The sequence below is a fragment of the Leucopleurus acutus genome (genome assembly GCF_964270905.1).
Source record: "Leucopleurus acutus genome assembly, chromosome: 8".
NCBI lineage: Eukaryota > Metazoa > Chordata > Mammalia > Artiodactyla > Delphinidae > Leucopleurus > Leucopleurus acutus.
The window spans coordinates 78,920,537-78,942,841 of record NC_139151.1 but is presented as its reverse complement, the minus strand read 5'-3'; positions in this window follow the sequence as shown (position 1 = coordinate 78,942,841).

Genomic DNA, 22,305 nt, shown 5'->3' with positions numbered 1-22,305 from the left:
AAATAGGCTGCAGATAGGCTGACTAGGGGCGTGAGGGCCAATGGCTCATTTTAAGCTGCAGAGGTGACGTCACTGAACATGCAGTCGGGGCAAGGTGAACGCAGTTGGCTCTTAGGAGCCTGTGCTACTGGCTGCAGCACACCACTGAGCACCTCCCTCACTGCCTTCTCTGCCTTTGGCTACTGATTGGGGCTGAGAATTGGGCAGCTGGAGCCACAGGCTCAGCCACAAGATGTGTGGAGAGCTGGGCCTCCCTCCTCACAAGTTGGCAGCTGCCTCCTGTTCTTTCTGGAGTGGTTCTGGGTAGACCCTACGTAAACATCCCCCAGTGCCTCCAATGCCTGGAGTTCTGCCATTTATAAGTCGTTTCCTCCTTCTCTTCCTGGAGCCTATGCATTTTAGGTTGTTTATCAGCATTCTAGCCCCTACCCATTAGCCAGTAGCAGTTTTCCGCCCCCTGCTTTCTCCACCCATCCCCCCAGTTGTGACAACAACACATGTATCCAGACATTGCCAAATGTCCCGTGAGAGGCGAAATTGCCCTGATTGAGAACTACTGCTCTAGAGAAATGTTGCCTGTGTGTACCAGGAAACACATAAAAAAATTGTTCACAGTAGAATTATCCTTAACAATTAAAAGAAAAAAACACCCTGGAAAGCATTCAAATATTTATCAACAATAGAATGGATAAATAAATTGTGATATATTCACACAAGAGAATACTATACAGTAATAATGATGAATAAACTACAACTTTGGAAATTTTTGAAATATTATTTTGAGTGAAAAATCAAGCTGCAGGAGAATGCAAACTCCATGATTCCATTGCACAGCATTTAAAAGCAAATGAAACAAACAAGAAGTGCAATGTCTAAGGATATATACTTATGTAGCAAATCTTGAAAGAGATAAGGGAATGAAGAAAAAAAGCTAAACTTAAGATAGTGGATACCTCTTGGCAGGGAGGTAAAGAGATTGGATGAGGGAGGAGCACAAGAATAGCTTCTATTTCTTAAATTAAGGGGTAGATCACAGGGGGTAGAATTAAGGGGTAGAATACATAAAATGTATTACATTTTATGCTTTATTATTTATGTGTGTGACATGCATTCTTTTATAAGTAGCAACAACTGCATAAGAAAAAATGAAAAAGAAAGAAGAAATTATGGGTTTTTTCAGAAGAAGAAACAAATCAGTCCAAAGTGTGCCAGGAATGACTAAGTGAGGTGGGGAGAACCATCCAGGGCTTTCAGAACAGTAAAAACACCCTCCTCTAATCCTGGATTGATCTGCCTAGTGTTATAACGCTTTGAACACTTATCCTTTGACAACTGAAAGACCTTGACCAGGTTCCTTTCCTTTTCTTGGGCCTTAGCTTCCACAACTGAAAAAAAATAAATGTGGGGTCTGGATTGGAAATCAGGGTTGGTAAATCCATGCATGTCTTAACTTCATTCTGTGCCCATGGCAGGCATGAGTAATTGATCACAGCACTCATTCTCTCCAAATTGGAAAGACACCTCCTAATTGTTTCCAACATAGAACTTCAATTGATCACAGTAGCAAGAGAGAAGTCTATATTCCTAACACATGATTCCTAAAGTTCCTTCAAGACTTGTCATTTTGTGTCCTTTCCCTCCCATTCTCTATTTAATCACCCTAATTAGTTTGGGAGCTCTTTAAAGGGTAGGACCCATTCCTTGCACTTAGTGGACACTAGAGTTTCAGTAAAAACTGGCTGCCTGGAAAGCACTATTTCTTCCACCTTTTGCACCATTCATATCCCAGATAAAGAATGGAGCAAATCTTCTATAGCCCAGTAAGTGGACTCTGGCTGTCTATGAACTAAACCCATTCCACCCACTAGGCCATATTTAAGAGGACCAGGATCTAGTTTCTGCTGGAGATTCGTGAAAAAGACAAGACAACTTCGAGAAGCCACGTGCAGGAGAGAGGAGCAGAAGACGTTCGCTCATAAGTGGGTTAAGAGAGGATGTGGCCTGGAGGTCTGTATGGGGCTACTTTTAAGGGGAAATAAAGGTAGTCGAAATGGCACCAGGCAGATTAAGGAGACTTTTCTCTCTGTTGACTTTACCAACTCACATAATCTCTTGGGGCTACACCTCATCCGTTAACTGTCAAGTGCGGGAGGTGGTTTCTTTGATGCTCTGATTCCAATTGGACGGACTGACATTGAAACTGTGAGTAAATCAGCGAAAGCCCAGAGGGATAGTTTACAACCAAGCACCACACGCCCTCCAGTGGCAGAAAACCAGTAACTCAGGTGAAAATGAACTCTCCATTTTTGCCTAAACTAGATTTTGGAAGTAGTAGAATTTTCTTTTGCTCTCATGTGGATACTTAGGATACTATACAGATTTTTTTTTTTAATGGTGGAATGAAGCCTAGGAGTGTTATGTAATGTTATCGATACATACAGACATATATACAGAATGTCACAACTGAAGGTAATCACTAACATAACATTCCATTTTTCATTACCCCTGATAAATGAAAGTTCAGACAGGTAGAGCAACAGGGCTGATGCTGTGACCCCCATCTTCTGGCTCCAAGTTCAGTGCTCGCTTCACTCTTCATTCTTGGCTTCCCCATAGAAGGTATTTTTGAACGTTTGCCGTGGGCGTGGCACAGCCCTGGGCATCCTTGGGGAAGAGTGATAACAATTATCAATGACTGAGTCTTACTCTGGGCAGAGTGCTGTTCTAAACACTTCACATTCATTTCTTCTTAATTCTCACAACAACCTTATGAGATAGTATTATTATCTTTATTTTGTAGATAAAGAAACTGAGGCTTAAAGTGACATTAAGGGAGTTACTAAAATAAATGAAGTAGATGATACATCCCTAACCCCGAAGCCATCTACAGCCTAATTGGAAAGATAGGCTTGTTTATCTCTGCCGGGGGGGGGGGGGGGGGGGGGGGGGGCGGGGGGGGGAATACATCTGTAATTAGCTGTGGCTAATTTGGCTGGGACACAGAGTTTTGGAGCCAGGACATTAAGGCCTGAGAAAGGAAGTGGGTTTTCTAAGTGGATTCTTTGCAATGTCGATGGATGGGACTTGCCTCAGCACTGTAGGTCAAGGTGACCAGTAGGTTTCATCTCACATAATCTTCCTTATTGAGCATCACTAGCCCTTGACTGCACTCTATCTGGTGGTCCTAATCTGGGCTTAGGAAGAAAATGTGTTTGACCGATTAGTGATCTCTGCTACGAGTAAGTGATGTGGACGTTTAGCATGACAGCACCTATATATATTTGCTGCAATTGTTCTACATGTACTAAATTCTACAAAGCCTACGCATTCTACAGTGTTATCTATAGGTACAGAAGCATCACTTGGGAACTTTATAGAAATGCCAAAACTCAGGCCCCATTCCAGACCCACTGAATGAGCATCTTCATTGTAACTAAAGACCGAAGTGAATTCTGTGCCCATTAATGTTGGAAAGTGCTGTGGTAAAGCTTGTTTACAAATACAGCTGTGACATTTCAGAGGACAAGGCCTGTGTTCTCCTACCTATGATTCAGTGATGTGATTATTTTTTCTCTTTTCCCCCTTTTATTCATTTTATTTTTAAACAATCGTACAATAAAATTGATTTATTTTTGGTGTACAGTTCTATGAGTTTTAATACAGGTATAGATTTGTAAACCACAATCTGAGTCAGGATGCAGTACAGTTCGGTCACCCCAAAAAACTCTCATGCTATCCCTCTCTGGGCTCACCCACCCCCCACCTGAACCCCTGGTGACCGCTGATCTATTCTCTGTCACTATAGTTTTGTATTTTTGAGAATGTCACATAAATGGAACAATACTGTATGTAGCTTTTTGAGTTTTGCTTCTTTCAAGCAGCATAATGCCATCCATAACTGGGTTTTGAGAACATTTTTCTTTCTTTGTTTCCCAGCTGTAAAGAAAATACGGTACAGTAAAATTCTGTGACTCCAGAGAAAAACAGCGATTTCTCACATGAATGTTGAGAGTCTAAATTATTCCAGGAATATATCAATGTATTTGTCTGTATGTTCTTGCAAGTGTGACACCATGTACTGAGTTTCGTTCCCAGACACACTCCATCTGATGTCTTTAGTTAAACTGTCACTTAGTATTTGTTCTACTTTATAAAATGTTTATTCATATTTCCTTTATTAGGCTAATATTTCCTTTTTTCTTCTTTTCAAACAATATTTTTAAAGGGTGGTATTCCTTAACTGTCTTTGTAAATTATGTTTTAAAGACAACTCATAAGTATATCCCTGCCTCGTGCCACCAAACATTCCAAAATGGAACAAACTTTAAAAAATTTATTTTGAAACACAGAGCTTGTAAAAGCTCTTTGTAAGGAGCAAAACGACAACAACAACAACAATAACAACAGCAGCAAAACATTAAAACACTCTACCCCAGAATATAATCGTCATCATCATATTCCTCCTGCACGTTTGCCAATCAGTTTCCTATCCATCCTCTGTTAGGAACCAACGGCCCTGGGAAATGCAGGAACCAAGCCAGGTGTTGTTACTGTCACTTTGCGGACGAGGAAAGTGATGACATACGGGGAGGGGAGCAGTCAAGGGTCACACAGCTGGCTGGTGATAGAGCCAGAATTATGATGGAAAACCTGAGTTCAATTATGCTTACTAGGCACCTGGTATTGCAGGTTGTTTTTTTTTCTATTAGATAATCACAAAGACTCTTAGATCTATTACATTCTAAAAGACAGGGATAATTTCTTTATCTATGAAAACCTAAGTTTTTTCTATTCATGGTGATCTTCTAAAACATGAGTATTTTGATAGCAAGTCTGTTCTGTCATGTTATTTATGCTTGACTCTAGTCACACAGAACAACCTGGTTTGAGGATATAATTCATTTGCCATTACAATCACACAAATAGACATTTTTGTCTCTAGAGTAAAACTCTAAAGACTGAGGCCATTTTCTAGTTCAATTTCCCTTGCTTCCATTTTTTTAGTTTCTAATTTTTTTTAAGTAATTTAATATTTTATTTATTTATTTTTGGCTGCGTTGGGTCTTCTTTGCTGCACGTGGGCTTTCTCTAGTTGCGGCGAGCGGGGGCTACTCTTCGTGGTGGTGTGCGGGCTTCTCACTGCGGTGGCTTCTCTTGTTGCGGAACACGGGCTCTAGGCATGCGGGCTTCAGTAGTTGCAGCACGTGGGCTCTAGAGCCAGCTCAGAAGTTGTGGTGCCCGGGCTTATTTGCTCCACAGCATGTGGGATCTTCCTGGACAAGGCATCGAACCCATGTTCTCTGCATTGGCAGGTGGATTCTTAACCACTGCGCCACCAGATGAGTCCCCCTCCTTGCTTTCATTTTAGAGCTTTCCAAGGTTGGAGTCTCTGTTGAGGCAGGGCTTTTGAGAAAATGAGACAGACTCCCTTTCTCCCTTGGAATTGCCATGGGACCTGGTAGCTGCTTCTTTACACCCTCTGATAAGATTTATTGGCACATCTTACAATCCAGGGAATAATCGATCATTTCAGTGGAAGTGGTTATAATTTTTAGTTCACATCTTCAGGGACACTTTGTATGACATGTGATCTGAAATGTGCTGTACTTTTGTAAATTGGCAGCCAATTTTCAAAGTTGTGGAAACTGAAGCTGAGAGCCTCTGTGAATTTTATTAGGATGGTTGACCTTTGTGCATAAGGCTTGCGTTCTATTGTCTCAGCCATTTTTTACCCATCCCCACGCATGTCCTGCACTGCCTCCAATTAAGACCAGTGCCCAGATGCTGTCTCCTGCAGGGATGACCTGCCACCATCCCATGCTGCAGAAGTCTATTCAGGGTGAGCAACAGGCCCAGAATCCATTAATTAACAAGGGTGATGGGAAGTTGTAAACACAGCTGTCGGCTGCTGGCACACAGACCTGCCTGCATGTGGCAAGTGAAGAAATGTTGGGTGGTAACATAGTCTCATTGTCCAGGGCCTCTCAAATGAACTTGAAAGCAGACCTCTGGCAGGGGAGCCAACAGCAATGCGCTAGTCTCTCCAAAGGTACCCAGAGGCAGGCCCCCTTTTTGTCTGGCGTTTCTATCTTCAGAGCCAACCCATCAACAGATGGGAAAGTTTTAAGGAAGAATGAGGAGAAAGCAGCAGCCTATTTGCAAAAGAGCATATTTTCCAGTCATTAAGCACTTGTATTTTCGGTGAGTCCTTGGAGGAGACTTAATATCTGACCTTTCATTCCCACTGTCTTTTAGTAGTAATTATTTATCCTTCACCCCAAACTGGGCCTTGGCAATTTCCTTTCTAGGAGAGATATATTCATCCCTTTAGCAGACAAAGCTGTTTGACATAAGAGAATGATAGCATCTTATTTTCCAGAGAACCAGAGTCTACAAAATATTTCTATACTTGCTTTTCCATAAGAACTCATTTAAATCTCATTGGTCTTAGTTTATAGATGAAGAAACAGAGGTTCAGAGAGGTTAAGCAACTTGCACGAGGTCATATAAGAAGCCAGTGACAGGGGGACTTCCCTGGTGGCACAGTGGATAGGAATCCGCCTGCCAATGCAGGGGACATGGGTTCGATCCCTGGTCCCAGAAGATCCCACATGTCACGGGGCAACTAAGCCCATGAGCCACAACTACTGAGCCTGCACTCTAGAGCCTGCGAGCCACAACTACTGAGGTCCACGCGCCTAGAGCCCATGTTCTGCAACAAGAGAAGCCACCACGAGGAGAAGCCCAAGCATTGCAACCAAGAGTAGCCCCCGCTCGCCACAACAAGAGAAAGCCTGTGTGCAGCAACGAAGACCCAATGCAGCCAAAAATAAAATAAAATCAAATCTTTAGAAAAAAAGAAAAGAAAAGAAGCCAGTGATGGGGTTGAAACTTGAATGGAATCTTCAGTCTCCACACCCTGTGCTCTTCCCAGTACCTCCCAGAAGCGCCACCTGACCTTCTGAGGGAAGCAGGAGCTCATCATGAAGCTTGACTGCTGGCCCAGGGTGTTGGAATTCCTCTGCGTGCCCCAGGAAACAAGGCCCAGCCTTGATGACTAGCACTTCCTGCCTCAGTGTTTAGACCAACACTCAAAGCTGACAGCAGGTTCCAGTAGCAAAAAAAGGAAACATGTGAGGCAGCTTGTTTGTAAATTAAAATGAGAAAAAAACCCTGGGAAAACAAGTAGACTCATAGGCAGGCCAAAGATGATGGTTGCTTTGATGAGTTCCTTCCTGCTTCTGACAAAGTGCTCTCCATTCATGCTTCAGGAGGCCCAAAAGTGTCCAGTGGCCCTGGAATTTCTAATACTGTGTTCTTTAACAATTCAACCTGACATATATATATATGTATATATACATATATATATGTACGTATATGTGTATATATATGTGTATGTATATATATATAATTTTTATTTATTTATTTTTCTATAAGTATAAATATAAAAATATAAAATATAAGTATCTATCAGCATTTACCTATTTATAGTTGTTCTTTACAAACTACAGATGCATTCTATATATTATGATATTAATTATATATTATACTATGTATAATTCTTCTGATCAGGTTTACTGGGACATTATTTGGCTCTCAAATCACAACATATTTTTGTGCATCTGTGCTTTCCAAAACCCAACGGTAGAAGCTGAGGGGTATCAGAAGTGATTAGCCAGGCTCCCTGCTTTTGTGTTGCTTCCATTCTTGAGGGAAAGACTGACCTGTTGTAAATAACTTTTTAAAACATGAGACCAAAGGAAGTAAATACTATAACTGAATGAAAAAGTACGTGCTATGTGAACCAGAGGAGGGAGACCTCATTCCGATAGGGCTAATGGAAGACTTCAGGTAGGTGAGGGATTTGTGGTGGGAAAGACATGCTGGGCTCAGGGTCCAGAGGAGCACAGGCTGGAGTGTCTGCAATGTTCTGTTTAACCAGGGGATGGCTGTAGGGTGAGGGACCTGTGAATGGCTGGGAGCAGAGGAAAGGGGACATTGTTAAAGTAGAAGGTCACAGAGGTGCTGGGAATTGAAGTGGGATTATTAATGGTTTTAAACGTCCAGGGGCCTGGGAGGGCTAATTATACCCCACCAGCCACTTCTCCCTGTTGATTTCCCTGTTGAAATAAAGTCAGAAATAGCAACTAACTAGGACTTTAATTAGCCCTGGGAGTACCCAATAACCCTCACTGTCGAGTTCTGGACAAAATGCTGACTTTAGCTTGAAGACGAGGTTGGGCTTAAAGTCTTAAAAACTTAAATCTGAATGCTTCTGACTAGCTGAATTATATAGAGAGGCAAAGGCCAGCATGCTCAGGCATACATATGGAGATATGGTGGGCCTGCCTGCCTGTCTACTTCTAGTCACGTGGAGAAGGTAAAGGGATAGATGGGATTGTACTTTTAACACACAGGATTATGACTCCAACGAAAATGTGACATGAAAAATGATCTAGAATTTTGATCAAGCAGATTAATAACTCTTCCTCTCTTGAAAAGTTAGGGAGGGAGCTAGAAAGCGATGGCAAAATCTTGCATGATGTAAGGAGAGAGGCGGAAGCATTCCCTCTCCTACAGGGAGCCGTGGGTGGTGGGTGTGAAGTGGGTGAGAGTCCATGAGCGAGGAGAGCACAGATTCTGGTTGGCAGAACAAAATGGGAGACCTCAGGTCCTAGTAACACTCAGGAAGTTGTCAAGTTGATGGAGCTCATGAGTCAGAAAAAGGTGGATGGTCAAAGGACCAAGAGGAAATTAGGAGCAGAGCAAGGCAAGTAGGAGAAGAAACAAGTGGCACTGACAAGGCAAATGGAAGCGTTGCTGCCCACCTGTCCTCTTAATTCATTGAGACGAAGTCCCTGGTGACTCTCAGGCAATGGTGACTGCAGGCAGCCAACTTGGTAGTTAATGCAGTGGCGGGGTGTGGAGACACATTTGTCTGTGGTGGTGGGAAGTAGCAATGGGCGGAAGGCACTTTAGCTTCCCTCCTCCAACTCTAACATGGGCACCTCTGCTGTGTTATATACACGTGAGCTATGTAAAATATTGTTCTCTTAAAGAGGTATTTCGATGCTCTGAAATGTTTGGAAACTATTGGTATGGTAGAAAATATTGGATTGGAATTTAGCAAACAAGTGTTTTAGTCCTGATTCTGCTATTTCAACTCTATGACCTTGAACAATAATAAACACTATAATAATGACCACGATGAACACTCACTGATAGTGTGTTAAGCTGTGTGTTAGACAGTGTATGTAATAAGTGCCCTCCACGTACTACTTCATTTAATCCTCACAATAACTCTATGAAATAGGTATATTATTTCCATTTCACAGATGAGGAAAATGAAATGCAGAAAGGTAACTTGATCAATGAGATACAGAGCTGATATCAGATCCAGGTCTCAAACGGAGGTCTGTCTGATATCAAAGACTATGATCTTATGACTTTCACTCCTACCTCTAATAGGTAAATAAATATCCTTGCCTATGAAAAATGCCATTGGTATTTTGATAGGAATTGCACTGAATCTGTAGCTATGGTCATTTTAACAACAACACAAGAACATGGTGTATCTTTCCATGTAAGTCAGACAGAGAAAGATAAACAGTGTATGATATCACTTATATGTGGAACCTAAAAAGTACAACAAACTAGTGAATATAACAAAAAAGAAAGAGTCACAGATATAGAGAGCAAACTAATGGTTACCAGTGGGGAGAGGGAAGAGGGGAGGGGCAATATATAGGAGTAGGGAAGTAAGAGGTACAAACTACTGTGTATAAAATAAGTTACAAAGGGGGCTTCCCTGGTGGCGCAGTGGTTGAGAGTCCGCCTGCCGATGCAGGGGACACAGGTTCATGACCCGGTCCAGGAAGATCCCACATGCCGCAGAGCGGCTGAGCCCGTGAGCCATGGCCGCTGAGCCTGCGTGTCCGGAGCCTGTGCTCCGCAACGGGAGAGGCCACAACAGTGAGAGGCCCGCGTACTGCAAAAAGTTACAAAGATATGTTGTACAACACAGAAAATACAGCCAATATTTTATAACAACTATAAATGGAGTATAACCTTTAAAAATTGTGAATCACTATGTTGTACACTTTAACTTATATAATACTGTACATCAACTATGCTTAATCAAAAAATCCTTGTCTATTCTCATAGAGTATGTTGGGGTTTCAAATGAATAAATGTTTGTAATAAAAACGTTGTAAGCTAAAAGCACTTTAAAAAGGAAGCAGTTATTATCCTACACAAAGTCTGATGCTTTTAAATGTTTGTTGAATGAATACATACTTAATTGGAAATGCAATTTATCTATCTCTCTATACATTTATCTATTAACTTCTTTTTTTGTTTCGGTCCTACTTATGTGAAGAAGAATAGTTGTAAGTCACCAAAAAACAATCTTCTAGAAAACCTTTTAGTAGGAGGGCTTCTTTCCCAAGTTTGGTTGGTTTTAGAGGGTTAAAAAAATGATTGACCTTTGGGTACCCTTCATGAGACGAATCATAAAAGTGCTCCCCCTGTTAAGCACACTATATATTAGGGGTACTTTTTAATCTCATTTAAGTCTCAAGTGTGGGCATCATTATTTTCGTTTTACAGGTGAGGAAACTTAACCTTTGAGAGCTTGAGAAATTCATCCAAATTTATCTAGCTCGAAGTATAATCACGAAGTCTGAAAATAATGGATGCCTTGGGATAAGAATCTGGCTTTGGAGGCAAAGCTGGGGGATGACTTATTGTGACTGTTCACTTCTTACCAAGCCAAGTAAAGAAAAGGGGTTCCAGGGACTATTTGAGAAGCATTCCCCAAAGGACTGGATGAATATGAATAGTTTCAGCCGCCCTGTGACACTGAGGAGGGAGGGCCGGTTACTCTCTGGAGCCCTGGTAAGTGTCTCCAGCTCTTCCCAGTAGCTTTGGCTCCAACACCCATCTGGCGAGAATCTTGTTTTCCTCCTCAGCATAGCTGGGCTGGAGTTTCTGATAGTGTTTGACTTCAACAAGTTTCCACACGAGCCTCTGATCTAGTGTTGGAACAAAGCAACAGTGGAGGGAGGCCCAGCTCGGAATGAGTCAGGTGGAGACTGATGCCTTGTTTCTTGTTAAACACTGTTCCCCCTCCAGGTATGTACTTTGCCCCAGCAGTCAAACTCTGTCAACACAAGTCTGGACTTCCCTCTCTCCACTAAGGCAAACACTGTTAATAGCAGAAAGGGAAAAAAAAGTCCATGGCTGAAATATGAAAACCTGTGCTTTCAGGTGCAGGATCAAGAGCCCTTCACCTTGCCAAACATTATTTGAATTCTGTAGAGCAAACACTGGAGTTTAAGTTACATCCTCGAATTCAATAGTTGGCATAGGATAATAATCACTGTTGATCTCTCCCACTTGATACAACTGTTAATTGCTTTGAGATAAAGTGACAGACCCCATCAGAGGATTGTGAGTTCGTTTGCATTACCCCACTGGTTTTTTTTAAGTAGGGAAGAAACTGAGTTTCAGAAAAGTTAAGTGATTCACTCAGGCTTATATAGCCACTTGATGAGTGGGCTGTGTAGAAAGAACTGAGGGCTCCTAACTTGTATTAAAGTGACTTTCCAACGATGCTAGACTTAATTCTGTTTTGGTTGGTATCAATATCCACTGAGATAAAAAGATTTGTCTTGGTTGAGCTTGAAAACATGTTCTTAAGAAGTCACCTGCTAGTAACTAACAGTATTTACTATAGCTAAATATTCTGACCCAGTTTACCAGGCTCTCTAATGTTGTGATTGAGAGTAGAACTTTGGGAGTCTGCCTTGGTTTGTGTCTCAGCTGCACTAATTATTAGCTCTATTATCTTACGAAATTTTACCTCTTTGCACCCCGATCTCCCTTTGCATAAAATGGGGTATATGAATAACATCACCTAACCCTGAGTGATTATGAGAATTAAGTGAAATTATACATACACAGAGGTCAGAACTCTGCCAGGCACATAGTAAATACCTAATAAACGTCGGGGATCCCTGCTATTATGTGGGAGCTTAAGACGTTTTAGTTTTGTCTCTATCATTAACTAGCCTCTTACTCGCTGTGCCTCAGTTTCCTCATTGCTCCCCATTAAACATTGATTGAGTTTATGTGCTATGCAATGGAGACACTTATTCGTTTGATAATTTATTCTTTGCTGAATGAATTTTTCTTGAGTGCCAGCTGTGCGGGGTACCCTGTGAACAAGACAGAGGAGTTCCCTGTTTTCAAGGAGTTTATAGTCCGTGGGGGGCACAGAAAATCATACAAGCAGTTAGAGGATGATTATGAGTTATGAGAGCAGAGTATGGGGTCCTGTGGAGACACACAGCAGGGGTACTCACATATTTTGTGGGTGGAGGTAGGGAAGTTAAGGAAGACTTCTTGGAAGCGATAATTAAGCTGAAACCCAGAGGATGGGTAGGAGTAACCGGCAAAGAGAGAGAAAAGTGTTCTAGGAAAGAAGAGAGGAACACACATGAAAGCCCAGCGACTGGGGAAAGCAAGAGAATCAGGTGGCTCTACCGTATTTCATCTACTTTGAGACACTATTCATTTTTAAGATGTGCCCTTATTTTATATACCCTTAAGAGAGAAAAAACATTGCCAGTCGAACTATGGCATAAAGTTTTATCATTTAGGGTTTTAATACTTTTTGAAAGAGTGTATTAAATTCTTTACTGGACATACATTTTATCATACAGTGCTCTATCAAATACAGGCAAATAAAAATATATGTGAAGTAATTTGCTTTCAGTATTCTTGAAACTTACTTTTAGAGTTAGATTCTTCTGAAAGGCATTTTTGATTCAGAGGCATTGATGTTGAGCTTTTCCACACAATATGGTCAAGAGCCTCGGTGATAGAATTCATGGCTGAGCTGAACGCCATTGGGGCTGGGCTCTTCAGCTGGGTTTGTGAGTACATGGAATTAGCTGTCTTTTGAGTCCCACTTGGGAAATGTTGCTAAACGCCTCTGATTCACCACCTCCCACAACATTTGGTGCAGAGAGGTGAAGAGGTGGCCCACTGTTGTTTCTGGGATTTTCTTCCAAGCTAACACCCATTCTGACAGTTTTGAAGCTGCTGCCTTTCATGTTTGTGCATGCAAGACCAAACCAATTAGTTAACAACTGTTGTCTGTTCTAGAATGATTTTTAAATGCATCCTAATCTCAGGGGGCGGGTGTTATGATGTGAAAAAAAAATGTGCATCTCCAAGGGTGATAAAATATGGCTAAAGCAGAGAGGGTGTATGTGTGCGTGTGTGTGTGTGTGTGTGTGTGTGTGTGTGTGTGTTACAGGGAGCAGGGTGAGATGGGCAAGTGGTAGCCTGTGGTCAGACCAAATGTCTTAAGGCATTTCAACTGTATCCTAAGAGTGTTACGCTAACAAGGATATCAAACAGGAGAATGACAGTCCTTCCGTCAAGTGTGGATAGGATTGGATGGGAACAAGATGAAATTTGGTAGATCGAGGGAAGAGGCAGGCTCCAGAGGACTCCTGCTTTGTGGGTTATTCTAATAAAAAGAGGAGGAATGATCATCATCTCAGAGCTCTTAGTGGGGGCTTCAGCCACCAAGATTGCTAGTCTGGGGTGGCCATCTCTCCCCCCATTACCAGGAAAAGGTGGTGTCCCAGGGAGAGGATCAACAAAGAAAGACACCTAGCTTTTCACCTTGAATGAGTATCCCAGATAACTGAAACATCCCTTTAAGAACTAAATTCTCTTTTGGATGAAAGTCTCTTTCAATTCAATACAGATTTAGCTACCTTCTCACACTGGGGCCTGTTAGGTATAATACAACCCTTTTGTAAACTGAGACTATCACAAGAATATAATTATTCTTTAAATGAACACCAACAACCAAAAAGAGCCTCAATATTAATTAGTGAATGGGCTAACAACATGAGTTGTATAAAACAATTTGCTCCCACTATTTTTTTAAAGATAATACCTGATACTTGTTCCTCATGATATGGTTTTCAAAGGATGTTTGCCTCCATGATCTCATCTGATCCTCCCAACACCCTGTGTGTCAAGTCAGGGCCTCCTGGAAGCAGAGGCTAAGATGAAATGAAAAGTGCAAGAGATTTATTGAGGGAAATGTCTGTGAAAGGGCTTGGATAGGAAGAGCCTCAGACTGCAGTGTAGCTCTGAGTAGGTCTCTATGGGCTGACGGGGACCTCCACGGAGGAATCCTGTGACAAGCAGAAATGGTCTGGCTCTAGTTCACTGCCTTACTCAGTCACTAGCTAGAAGCAGCCTGGGGAGGGTGTGGCCCTGGCATGAATACTGTCACAGATGCTCCAGGTGCAGCTGCTGGAAGTTGCTGGCTAATTGTACTCCTCCTGGAAGTTTTTCTTCTTTAAGAAAGATCTTAGCAGCAATGCTCCGTGGCTGCGACACCCTGTGAAGTAGGCAAAGCAGGTACTACTAGCCCTATTTTAAAAAGGTTTCAGATAATTAAAGACGTTCAGTGTGATAATGGCAGATTCCCAGGTTTCATGGTTGTCTTGTTAAGTGGATTTTTAAAGTATTTTTCAAAACCCTGTTGTGATAGATGGTCTTCAAAGATGGCCACCATCTATTACTTCCGTTGCGGTAGGTCAATCAGCTCCTTGCATCCAGCTCCTCTCCTTGAATCTGAGATGGCTCTATGCCTTGTTTTGAATGCAGCGAAGTGTTGCTTGGCAGGTTTTAAGAGGACAGGCAGCTTCTCTCTTCCCTCTTAGAAGCCAGATATCATGTATATAGTTTGACGGTAACCTCATTCCAATTATGAGGAAACATCAGACAAAACCAAATTGAGGGACGTTCTACAAAATAACTGACTAGTACTTGTCAAAAATGTGTGAAGAGCATGAAAGACAAGGCTGATGTACTGTTACAGGTTGGAAGAGACTAAGGAGAAATAATAATTAAATATAATGTGGGATCCTGGATAGGATTCTGGGATAGAAAAAGATCATTCGTAGGTCAACTGACAAAGTTTAATAGTGTCTGTAGTTTAGTCAGTAGCATTGTACCACATTAGCTTAGCTGTGGTCATGTATTAAGGTTAGGGGAACCTGAGTGATGGGTGTGTAGGAACCCTCTATACTATTTTTGTAACAGTGTCAGAGTGATCTGTAATGTATCAGTAGATACCTGAAACACCAGAACAGAGGCAGCAGCTCAGATCACTCCAGCAGGGTTCTTCTTGAGTTGCGGATCTTGGAAAAAAAGTACTGAACTCAAGATTGGGTAGTTGGTGACTTTTCTGTAATGTCCTCTGAGGGGGGCAAATGATGTTTGGTTTACAAATAACCTCTTCACTGGTCTATTTTGAAGCTGAAGTTCCTATTCTTCTGGTAACCCACTAATTTAAGGCAAGTATCATAAAAGGCATCTTGTGTGACATCAATTCTTGGAGATTCATCACAAAAGAAAAATGTTTGGTTAAATGTTTGGAAAATAATTGCACAGTTTACTACTTCTTGAAGATTATCTATGAATATTAGTATGTGAAAGGATCTGAGAAATTCTGCAGTAAAGAAATCTATGTAACTATTTAACTTAGTAGTTATTCTCCAAATGTAACCAACCACGGGATCCTAAATGTGTATATTCAAAAATTTTCTTATGGAAGACATTTTAGGGAATGCCAGATGAAAGCATTGTGTACTGCGAAGGATTTCAAGCAGCAAAAGTGAATCCCCTTTTCCTAGAAGGAATAAAAGGGAGGCTGAATGTCAAGATTACTCTAAAAAGTTCTCTCACATTAAGAGATAGTTCAAATTTAGTAACCTATAAATATTCTTTCCCACTTCAAAAGTCTGTCAGTCAGTGGAAGCATGTGCATTAGTCAAGAATCTTAGTAATAAAAAGCAGAATCCACTCTGGGAATGGGATTTGTTATAGGACATTAATAAGTTTCTTACATTTACATGAGGGCCAGGAAACTTGTTTTAATGTTACACAGCTGGAAGAACATAGCAAGGAGAAACTCCCGGCTGCAAAATGAAGTCATCTAGAAGAAATTCCATTGCTAGTGATGTCTGGCTCTTATCATCTGAGTTGCCAGAACCTTAATTATAGCTACCCAGAAGGACCAAGTACCCCAGATATGGTCTCATGGAGTGTGATGGCTACACGATGTTACTCTACCTTGTGTCGCTTCGGCTTTCCAAGGACTGAGTGGATGTATTTCTTCATAGACTATGTCATATGAGTACCCTAGCTGCAAAGAATTCTGGGAAATGTAGTTTCCTCCACTTTCTGCAGTTATTGTACAGGAAGGCATATGGGAAAGGTTTTTGAACACGTATTGGGTAAACCAACTTGCAGCGCGCTAGATTTACTCATTCTTCGTTTGGCATATGCAAACATGAGATCGATTTCATACCGTGATTGTCATTATTTTCCATTTCTACTCAGGCCATAAAACTATTAATAAATTCACAGATATAGAGAACAGATTTGTGGTTGCCAAGGAAGAGGAGGGTGGGAGAGGGAAGGATTGGGAGTTTGGGATTAGCAGGTGCAAAGTACTATGTAGAGGATGGATAAACAACAAGGTCCTACTGTATAGCACAAGGAACTATATTCAATATCCTGTGATAAACCATAGTGGAAAAGAATATGAAAAAGAATATATATATATGTATAACTCAATCACTTTGCTGTATAGCAGAAATTAACACATTGTAAATCAACTATATTTCAATAAAAATTTAAAAAAACTATTACTAAAACATGAAACATGGTAGCAATAATAAAGTCTAGAACTGTAAAAATGATAATTATTGTCATAAAACTAAAATAATAGTACTAAAATAATACATATAATATAGTATTAATAACAAGGTGAGTGTTGTAGTTGTACTAAAATTCAAAACTATGGTAATAAAACTCAATGCTAATAAAATTTATTACTAGAGTAAAATAAAATTCAGTATTGTAATGGCAATAAAACTTAATATTCTTAATAGACTACATAATATGGATTAAACCTCAGTATTTGAACCTTGTTTTTTTCCTCTTAGTGATTAAGAACTTGGACTCTGGAAACACAGTACCTGGCTCTTCCCTGACTTTCTGACATTAGGTTAGTTAGGTAAGCAATTTAGTTCTCAGTTTCTCATTATGAATCGGAGGTAAGGAGAATTGAATGAGAAAAAGCAGGAAAGTATCCTGCCCACAGTAAGCACTCAATAAAAGTGTTAGGTTATAAGGGGAGAACTGGAGGATATGCAAATGAAACTCATTCTCTACTTCCCCAGAGACAGGAAACCTGCCTCTGTAATCTAGCCTTCTATGATTCCCTGATTATCTCCCGATTGGCTATCTCCTGCTGAGTTACCCACCATAATTTAAGAGGATGTTATCATCTACCACCCAGTTGTGGATTGACCCCTACTTCCAAACATGGAGTTTGGGGCCTGCATTTGGTCACAGAGCCACGAGGTCCTTTCTGGGGCTTTGTCTTTAGAAATTAGCCTTCCCTCAAGCTTGGGGGTCTGCCTGTACCTTTAAGTACCCTTCCTTGGTTGTGGTTTTACAAAGAGAAACAAAGGCTTTGGAGCCACTCTTGGTTGGATTCAAATACTCTCTCCATCTCTTTTTAGCTGTGTCACCTTAGGCAAATTATTATTTTTTTTTATAGAATCTAATTTGTTTTATAGATAGATAGGCATGCTTCTAAAACAAGCTTTGCTGCCTGGTAAAGGAAGCAGCCCCATTGCTCTTAACAGAATTGTGCCATCACTGGGTGTTTTTCTGTCTAGTTTTGCCACGTTTCGTGCTCACTGTGAAATGTGCTTCTGACTCTTCCTTCCACATAGTGTGAGCAGAAACTGTTAGAGTTTGGAATTTTCAAATCATGGATGTTCATGGGGGGTAGGTGGTGTGATAAGAGAATTATTTCTTTAAAAAAAACCTAAACTCAAACTTCTACAAGTAAGCAGGGAAGAGGTCTGAGAAGGAATCACTGGAAGAGGAAGGACAATTTTCCAAGGGGGTTTTGCCTTTGATGAACACATCCCACTTTTAATCCTGAAGGCAAATTATTTTACCTCTCTGAACCTTGGGTTCACATGTAAAATGGTGTTAATAAAACTCTTCTCAAAAGCTTGTTATGAGAAACAATAAAGGACGCTGGATGATATCTGGCACAGTTCTTAGCACAAAGCAGGTACTTTGTAGCCAGCATCCCACCCCTCTCCAAGTCCTGCTCTCTGCTCTGCCCCACAGAGCCATTATTCTTTGTTCTACTACAGTAATATGCATGCGGTGGGAGGGGCTGGAGGCTGGACCTTGACTTTGTTCTGGCCCCGGAAGACCTCTGGATGTTGTTGTGATTGTTATTTTAGTTCAAGAGAAAAAAAGTCAGATAGTTCCCTGTGTGTTTCTCCTCCAAGAGGTGGAACTCAGCTAAAATTCTGGGAACACAGCGTTCAGGCTAACGGGGTTCTGCTTGAGAGGTTTCTCTGTGTTTCTACGTGGAGTGGGTTGTTCCGGGTCTCTTGCTTGGGCAGATATTTACTGTCTCTTTACTTAACAGGTTATTAACAACATTTTCCTCAGGGCCCTAGAGACTTCATAGAACTTCTGCGACTCTACATTGCAGCTTAGTAAAACTGTATCATCTTCATATAATCTCAATATAATTATTATCACAGTGTTGGCATTTGCTATTTTGGTTGTATGGCAGAGAACTCAAGAGATTGCATTTTGTTGTTAGACAGAGACATCTAGGTTTAAGTCCTAGGCCGATATTGAAAAAATTGTATCAGAGCCACTTGGTATGACTTGAAAGGGTACACTAATGCCCCCAGCTCTTGGGTGGCTGGACGGCCTAGGGTGCCAGGACCCAGGGATGGTTTCTTATGGCTGCCAGTACCTACAATGTGCGGTACTAATTGTATCCTTTTCTATTTGTGCATTGATGTGACGAACCTTGGGTTCCTCATCTGTAAAAATGATGATAATAATATTTACCTGACAGGATGCTGTAGGGATTAACATAATTAATATTTCAAAGTGTTTAAGGACAGGACCTGCCACATAGTAAGTAATATATGTAAGCAATTATTGTTATTAATAACAATATAGTTATAATATAGTTATGTAACTGTTATCTATAAGAGGGGTATTCATGAATACGTATTTTGTACTTCAGGTAATAATCTAATACTATGTTATTTTGATGAAATTGTTCCAGCTTTGGCCATTGCAAGCTCTTTCAGTTTGACTTCTGTTTTTTTTTTTTTAATTTTTAAAAAATTTTTTAAAATTGAAGTATAGTTAATTTACAATGTTTCAAGCGTACAGCAAAGTGATTCAGTTATACACACACACACACACACACACACACACACACACATATATATATATTCTCTTTCAGATTCTTTTCCCTTATAGGTTATCACAAGATATTGAGTATAGTTCCCTGTGCTATACAGGAGGTCCTTGCTTATCTATTTTATATATAGTAGTGTGCATCTGTTAATCCCAAACTCCTAAATTTTGACATGCCTCCCCCCCCCCCTTTGGGTTTTTTTTTGAGCGCTTATTTACTTTCTGTCACTGCAAGATTCTCCAGACCCACTTTGTATTTCCCCTGCCCCACCTCTGGAATTGGCCATTCCACCAAGGATTCCTTGTTCTTTTACTGAAGAAAGGTATTCGAAACCAAGGTGTGAGGGCTGGAGGAGCCACTAGATTTTGATGCAAATACTTCTGCTCTCCTGTTAATGTCTGTTAAATGAAACACTAAGTTGAGTTGGTCTGAGAGGCCCTGTAGGGCAGGATATAGGCTAATAATATCAAGCCAGGGTCCAAGAAAGAGTATTTACTGGAGCTTGAGTATCTTCCAAAGCGGACACTGCTGAGGGGAGTCTGTGGAAGAAATTGAGCATGTTTTTGTAGCCAGTGTGAGGCATGATGGTTGTGTAGCAGTGACCACCTTCTAATGATTCCTCACTTGTTGAGTATTGGTCTACGTCTTTCATTCTGTTCCAACCACCTGTTGCTGTACAGTAAATTACTCCAAAAGTTAGTGGTTTTAAACAACGATTATTTTATTATGTCTCTTGGTCTCTGTGGGTTAATGAATTGGGGGAAAGGCTCTGTTGGATGGTTCTGGAGCCTTTCCTTAGGTTTCAGTCACTTGGCAGCTGCCGCTGGAACAGGGGCCTGAAGCGGCTGGGGACCACTCAGGTATCTCTCATCCTTGTATCCCTCCTTCTTGAGAAGTCTCGGGGCTTCTCCATGTGGTCTCTTCACATGAACTAGTTTGGCTTCCTCACAGCATGGCAGCTTCAGAACAGTTGGGCTGCTTGCACACTGACTAACAGCCCCAGTGCAGGTATTTCAGTGGACAAGGCAGAGGGAGCCTCACCTTTTCTGAGCCAGCTTTGGATTTACTATCATTGCATCCTATTGGTTCTGAGTCACAGACGACGCAGATTCAAGGGCAGGGGACGTAGACCCACCTTTCATTGGGTGAAGTCACATTTTAAGAAGAGTCTGTGGAATGACATGGTTTTGGTCATCTTTGCAAAAAAAAATTCTGCCACACATTCACCTCAGCTATGCTGCCAAAAACTCTAGCATTTGTAAATGTGCCATAAACTCACAAAAGCTGAAAGTTGCTGCCCTAAAATCGACGGGTTTTCATCTGAAGCCTTTCTGTATTTCTCTCCCTCTATTTTCACACCTTCACGGCTTCTCAGAACTCCTTCCATACCTACTATCATTCATCTTCTTTCCCATGTCGTGTTTTCTGATTCTCCCTTAGTGGGCATAAAGATTTCCTTTAAAAACATTTCTGCTTTTCGTGTGGCTAAAAGGAGGCATGTCAACTAAAGGAAGCACATAAATGGAGGGGAAAGACACAAATGAATAATGGGAAACACAAGTAGAAACAATGATGGGGAAAACAGAGTCAGTGGTGTTGAATGATACGTGAGAGCACACGAAGAAGACACTGAAAAACACTGAAGGGTGGAAGTAAGGAAATACTAAAGAACAGGGAAAACTGCACCAGTGCTAAGAATTGTCATGGGCGTATTATTTACAGAAGAGTGAACCTAGATATCTGGGATGGTTTGGGGGGCATCCTGAAACCATCAAAATTGTGTACCAAATTTTATACACACACACACACACACACACACACACACACACATAGAAGAAGAGGGTCCATAGCACTTGGAACCTGATAGAATGTCAGAAGCTCAGTCAGAGAAGGACGTGATCACAGTCACATGCAGGTAGGAGGGGGGCGGCTCTGGAAACCTGAGGTCACTTGTTCAGGGCTTTGAATCACATACATCCAATACGGTCGCATTTTGGCCACACTCTGCTTCGCAGTCCTGTGAGGCACCATGCTGTCCCTACCCTGAGTGTTTGTGTATCTACTTGTATCTCATTGCCCATTCATTCATTCTCATTCATTCCTTCTCCTGTCTTCCTTACTGATCTGTATCCTACATCCCCACCTTTAGCAATTGCCATAGCCCACTCTGTTCCGCAACTGAACTTGTCCTCGGCACACCCCAACCCAACACACACACACACACACACACACACACACTACATACTACAAACACAATACACACTCTCACAGCTTTGCTCCTCTAGGTCGTTAGAAATCACTTTTCTTCTATGTGCAAAGAGGTAAACTGGATGACATCGCCATGCATGGACAGGGTATGACAAAATCGAGAGGTTAAGAAATCTTCATTTCTTGGGGATGGAGGGACAGCGTCCAGTGGGTTCAAGGGGAACCCTTCCAGGCAACAAGAGAGAAATCTATTTTTCTATTTTCAACAAGTTTGTGCAAGGAAATTGTGTGTGTGTGTGTGTGTGTGTGTGTGTTTGGGTGTGTGTGAGATCAAGGCTGTGGGACAATTTCCAGGGCAAACCACTAGATGGAGGTCCTGCCTAAAGAACACACTCGAAGGCCCAGGCACTGCAATCTGCAAGCTTCCTCCTCTAGATGGAAACGTGAGTTGGGGGCACCGGGTGAAACCCTAGTCTACCCAAAGGGCCCTGTGATCTTGTTTCATCATGGAACACACTTCCTCTCAATCTGCTTCAGCAAGTCTCCATTTTCTTACTCAGAAATTGCTCCAAATATGGGTCATTTGGTGCCGCATGGTTCATTACACTTAGACAACCATCAGGATGTTTACTTTCTCCATGCTTTATTCCTCTGAATGTCAGAAAGGCCAGTTTTGTCTTTTATTCTCCATTTTATGAGCTTTAAGTGCCGCCTGTGTAGCGTTCTTTGTTCCC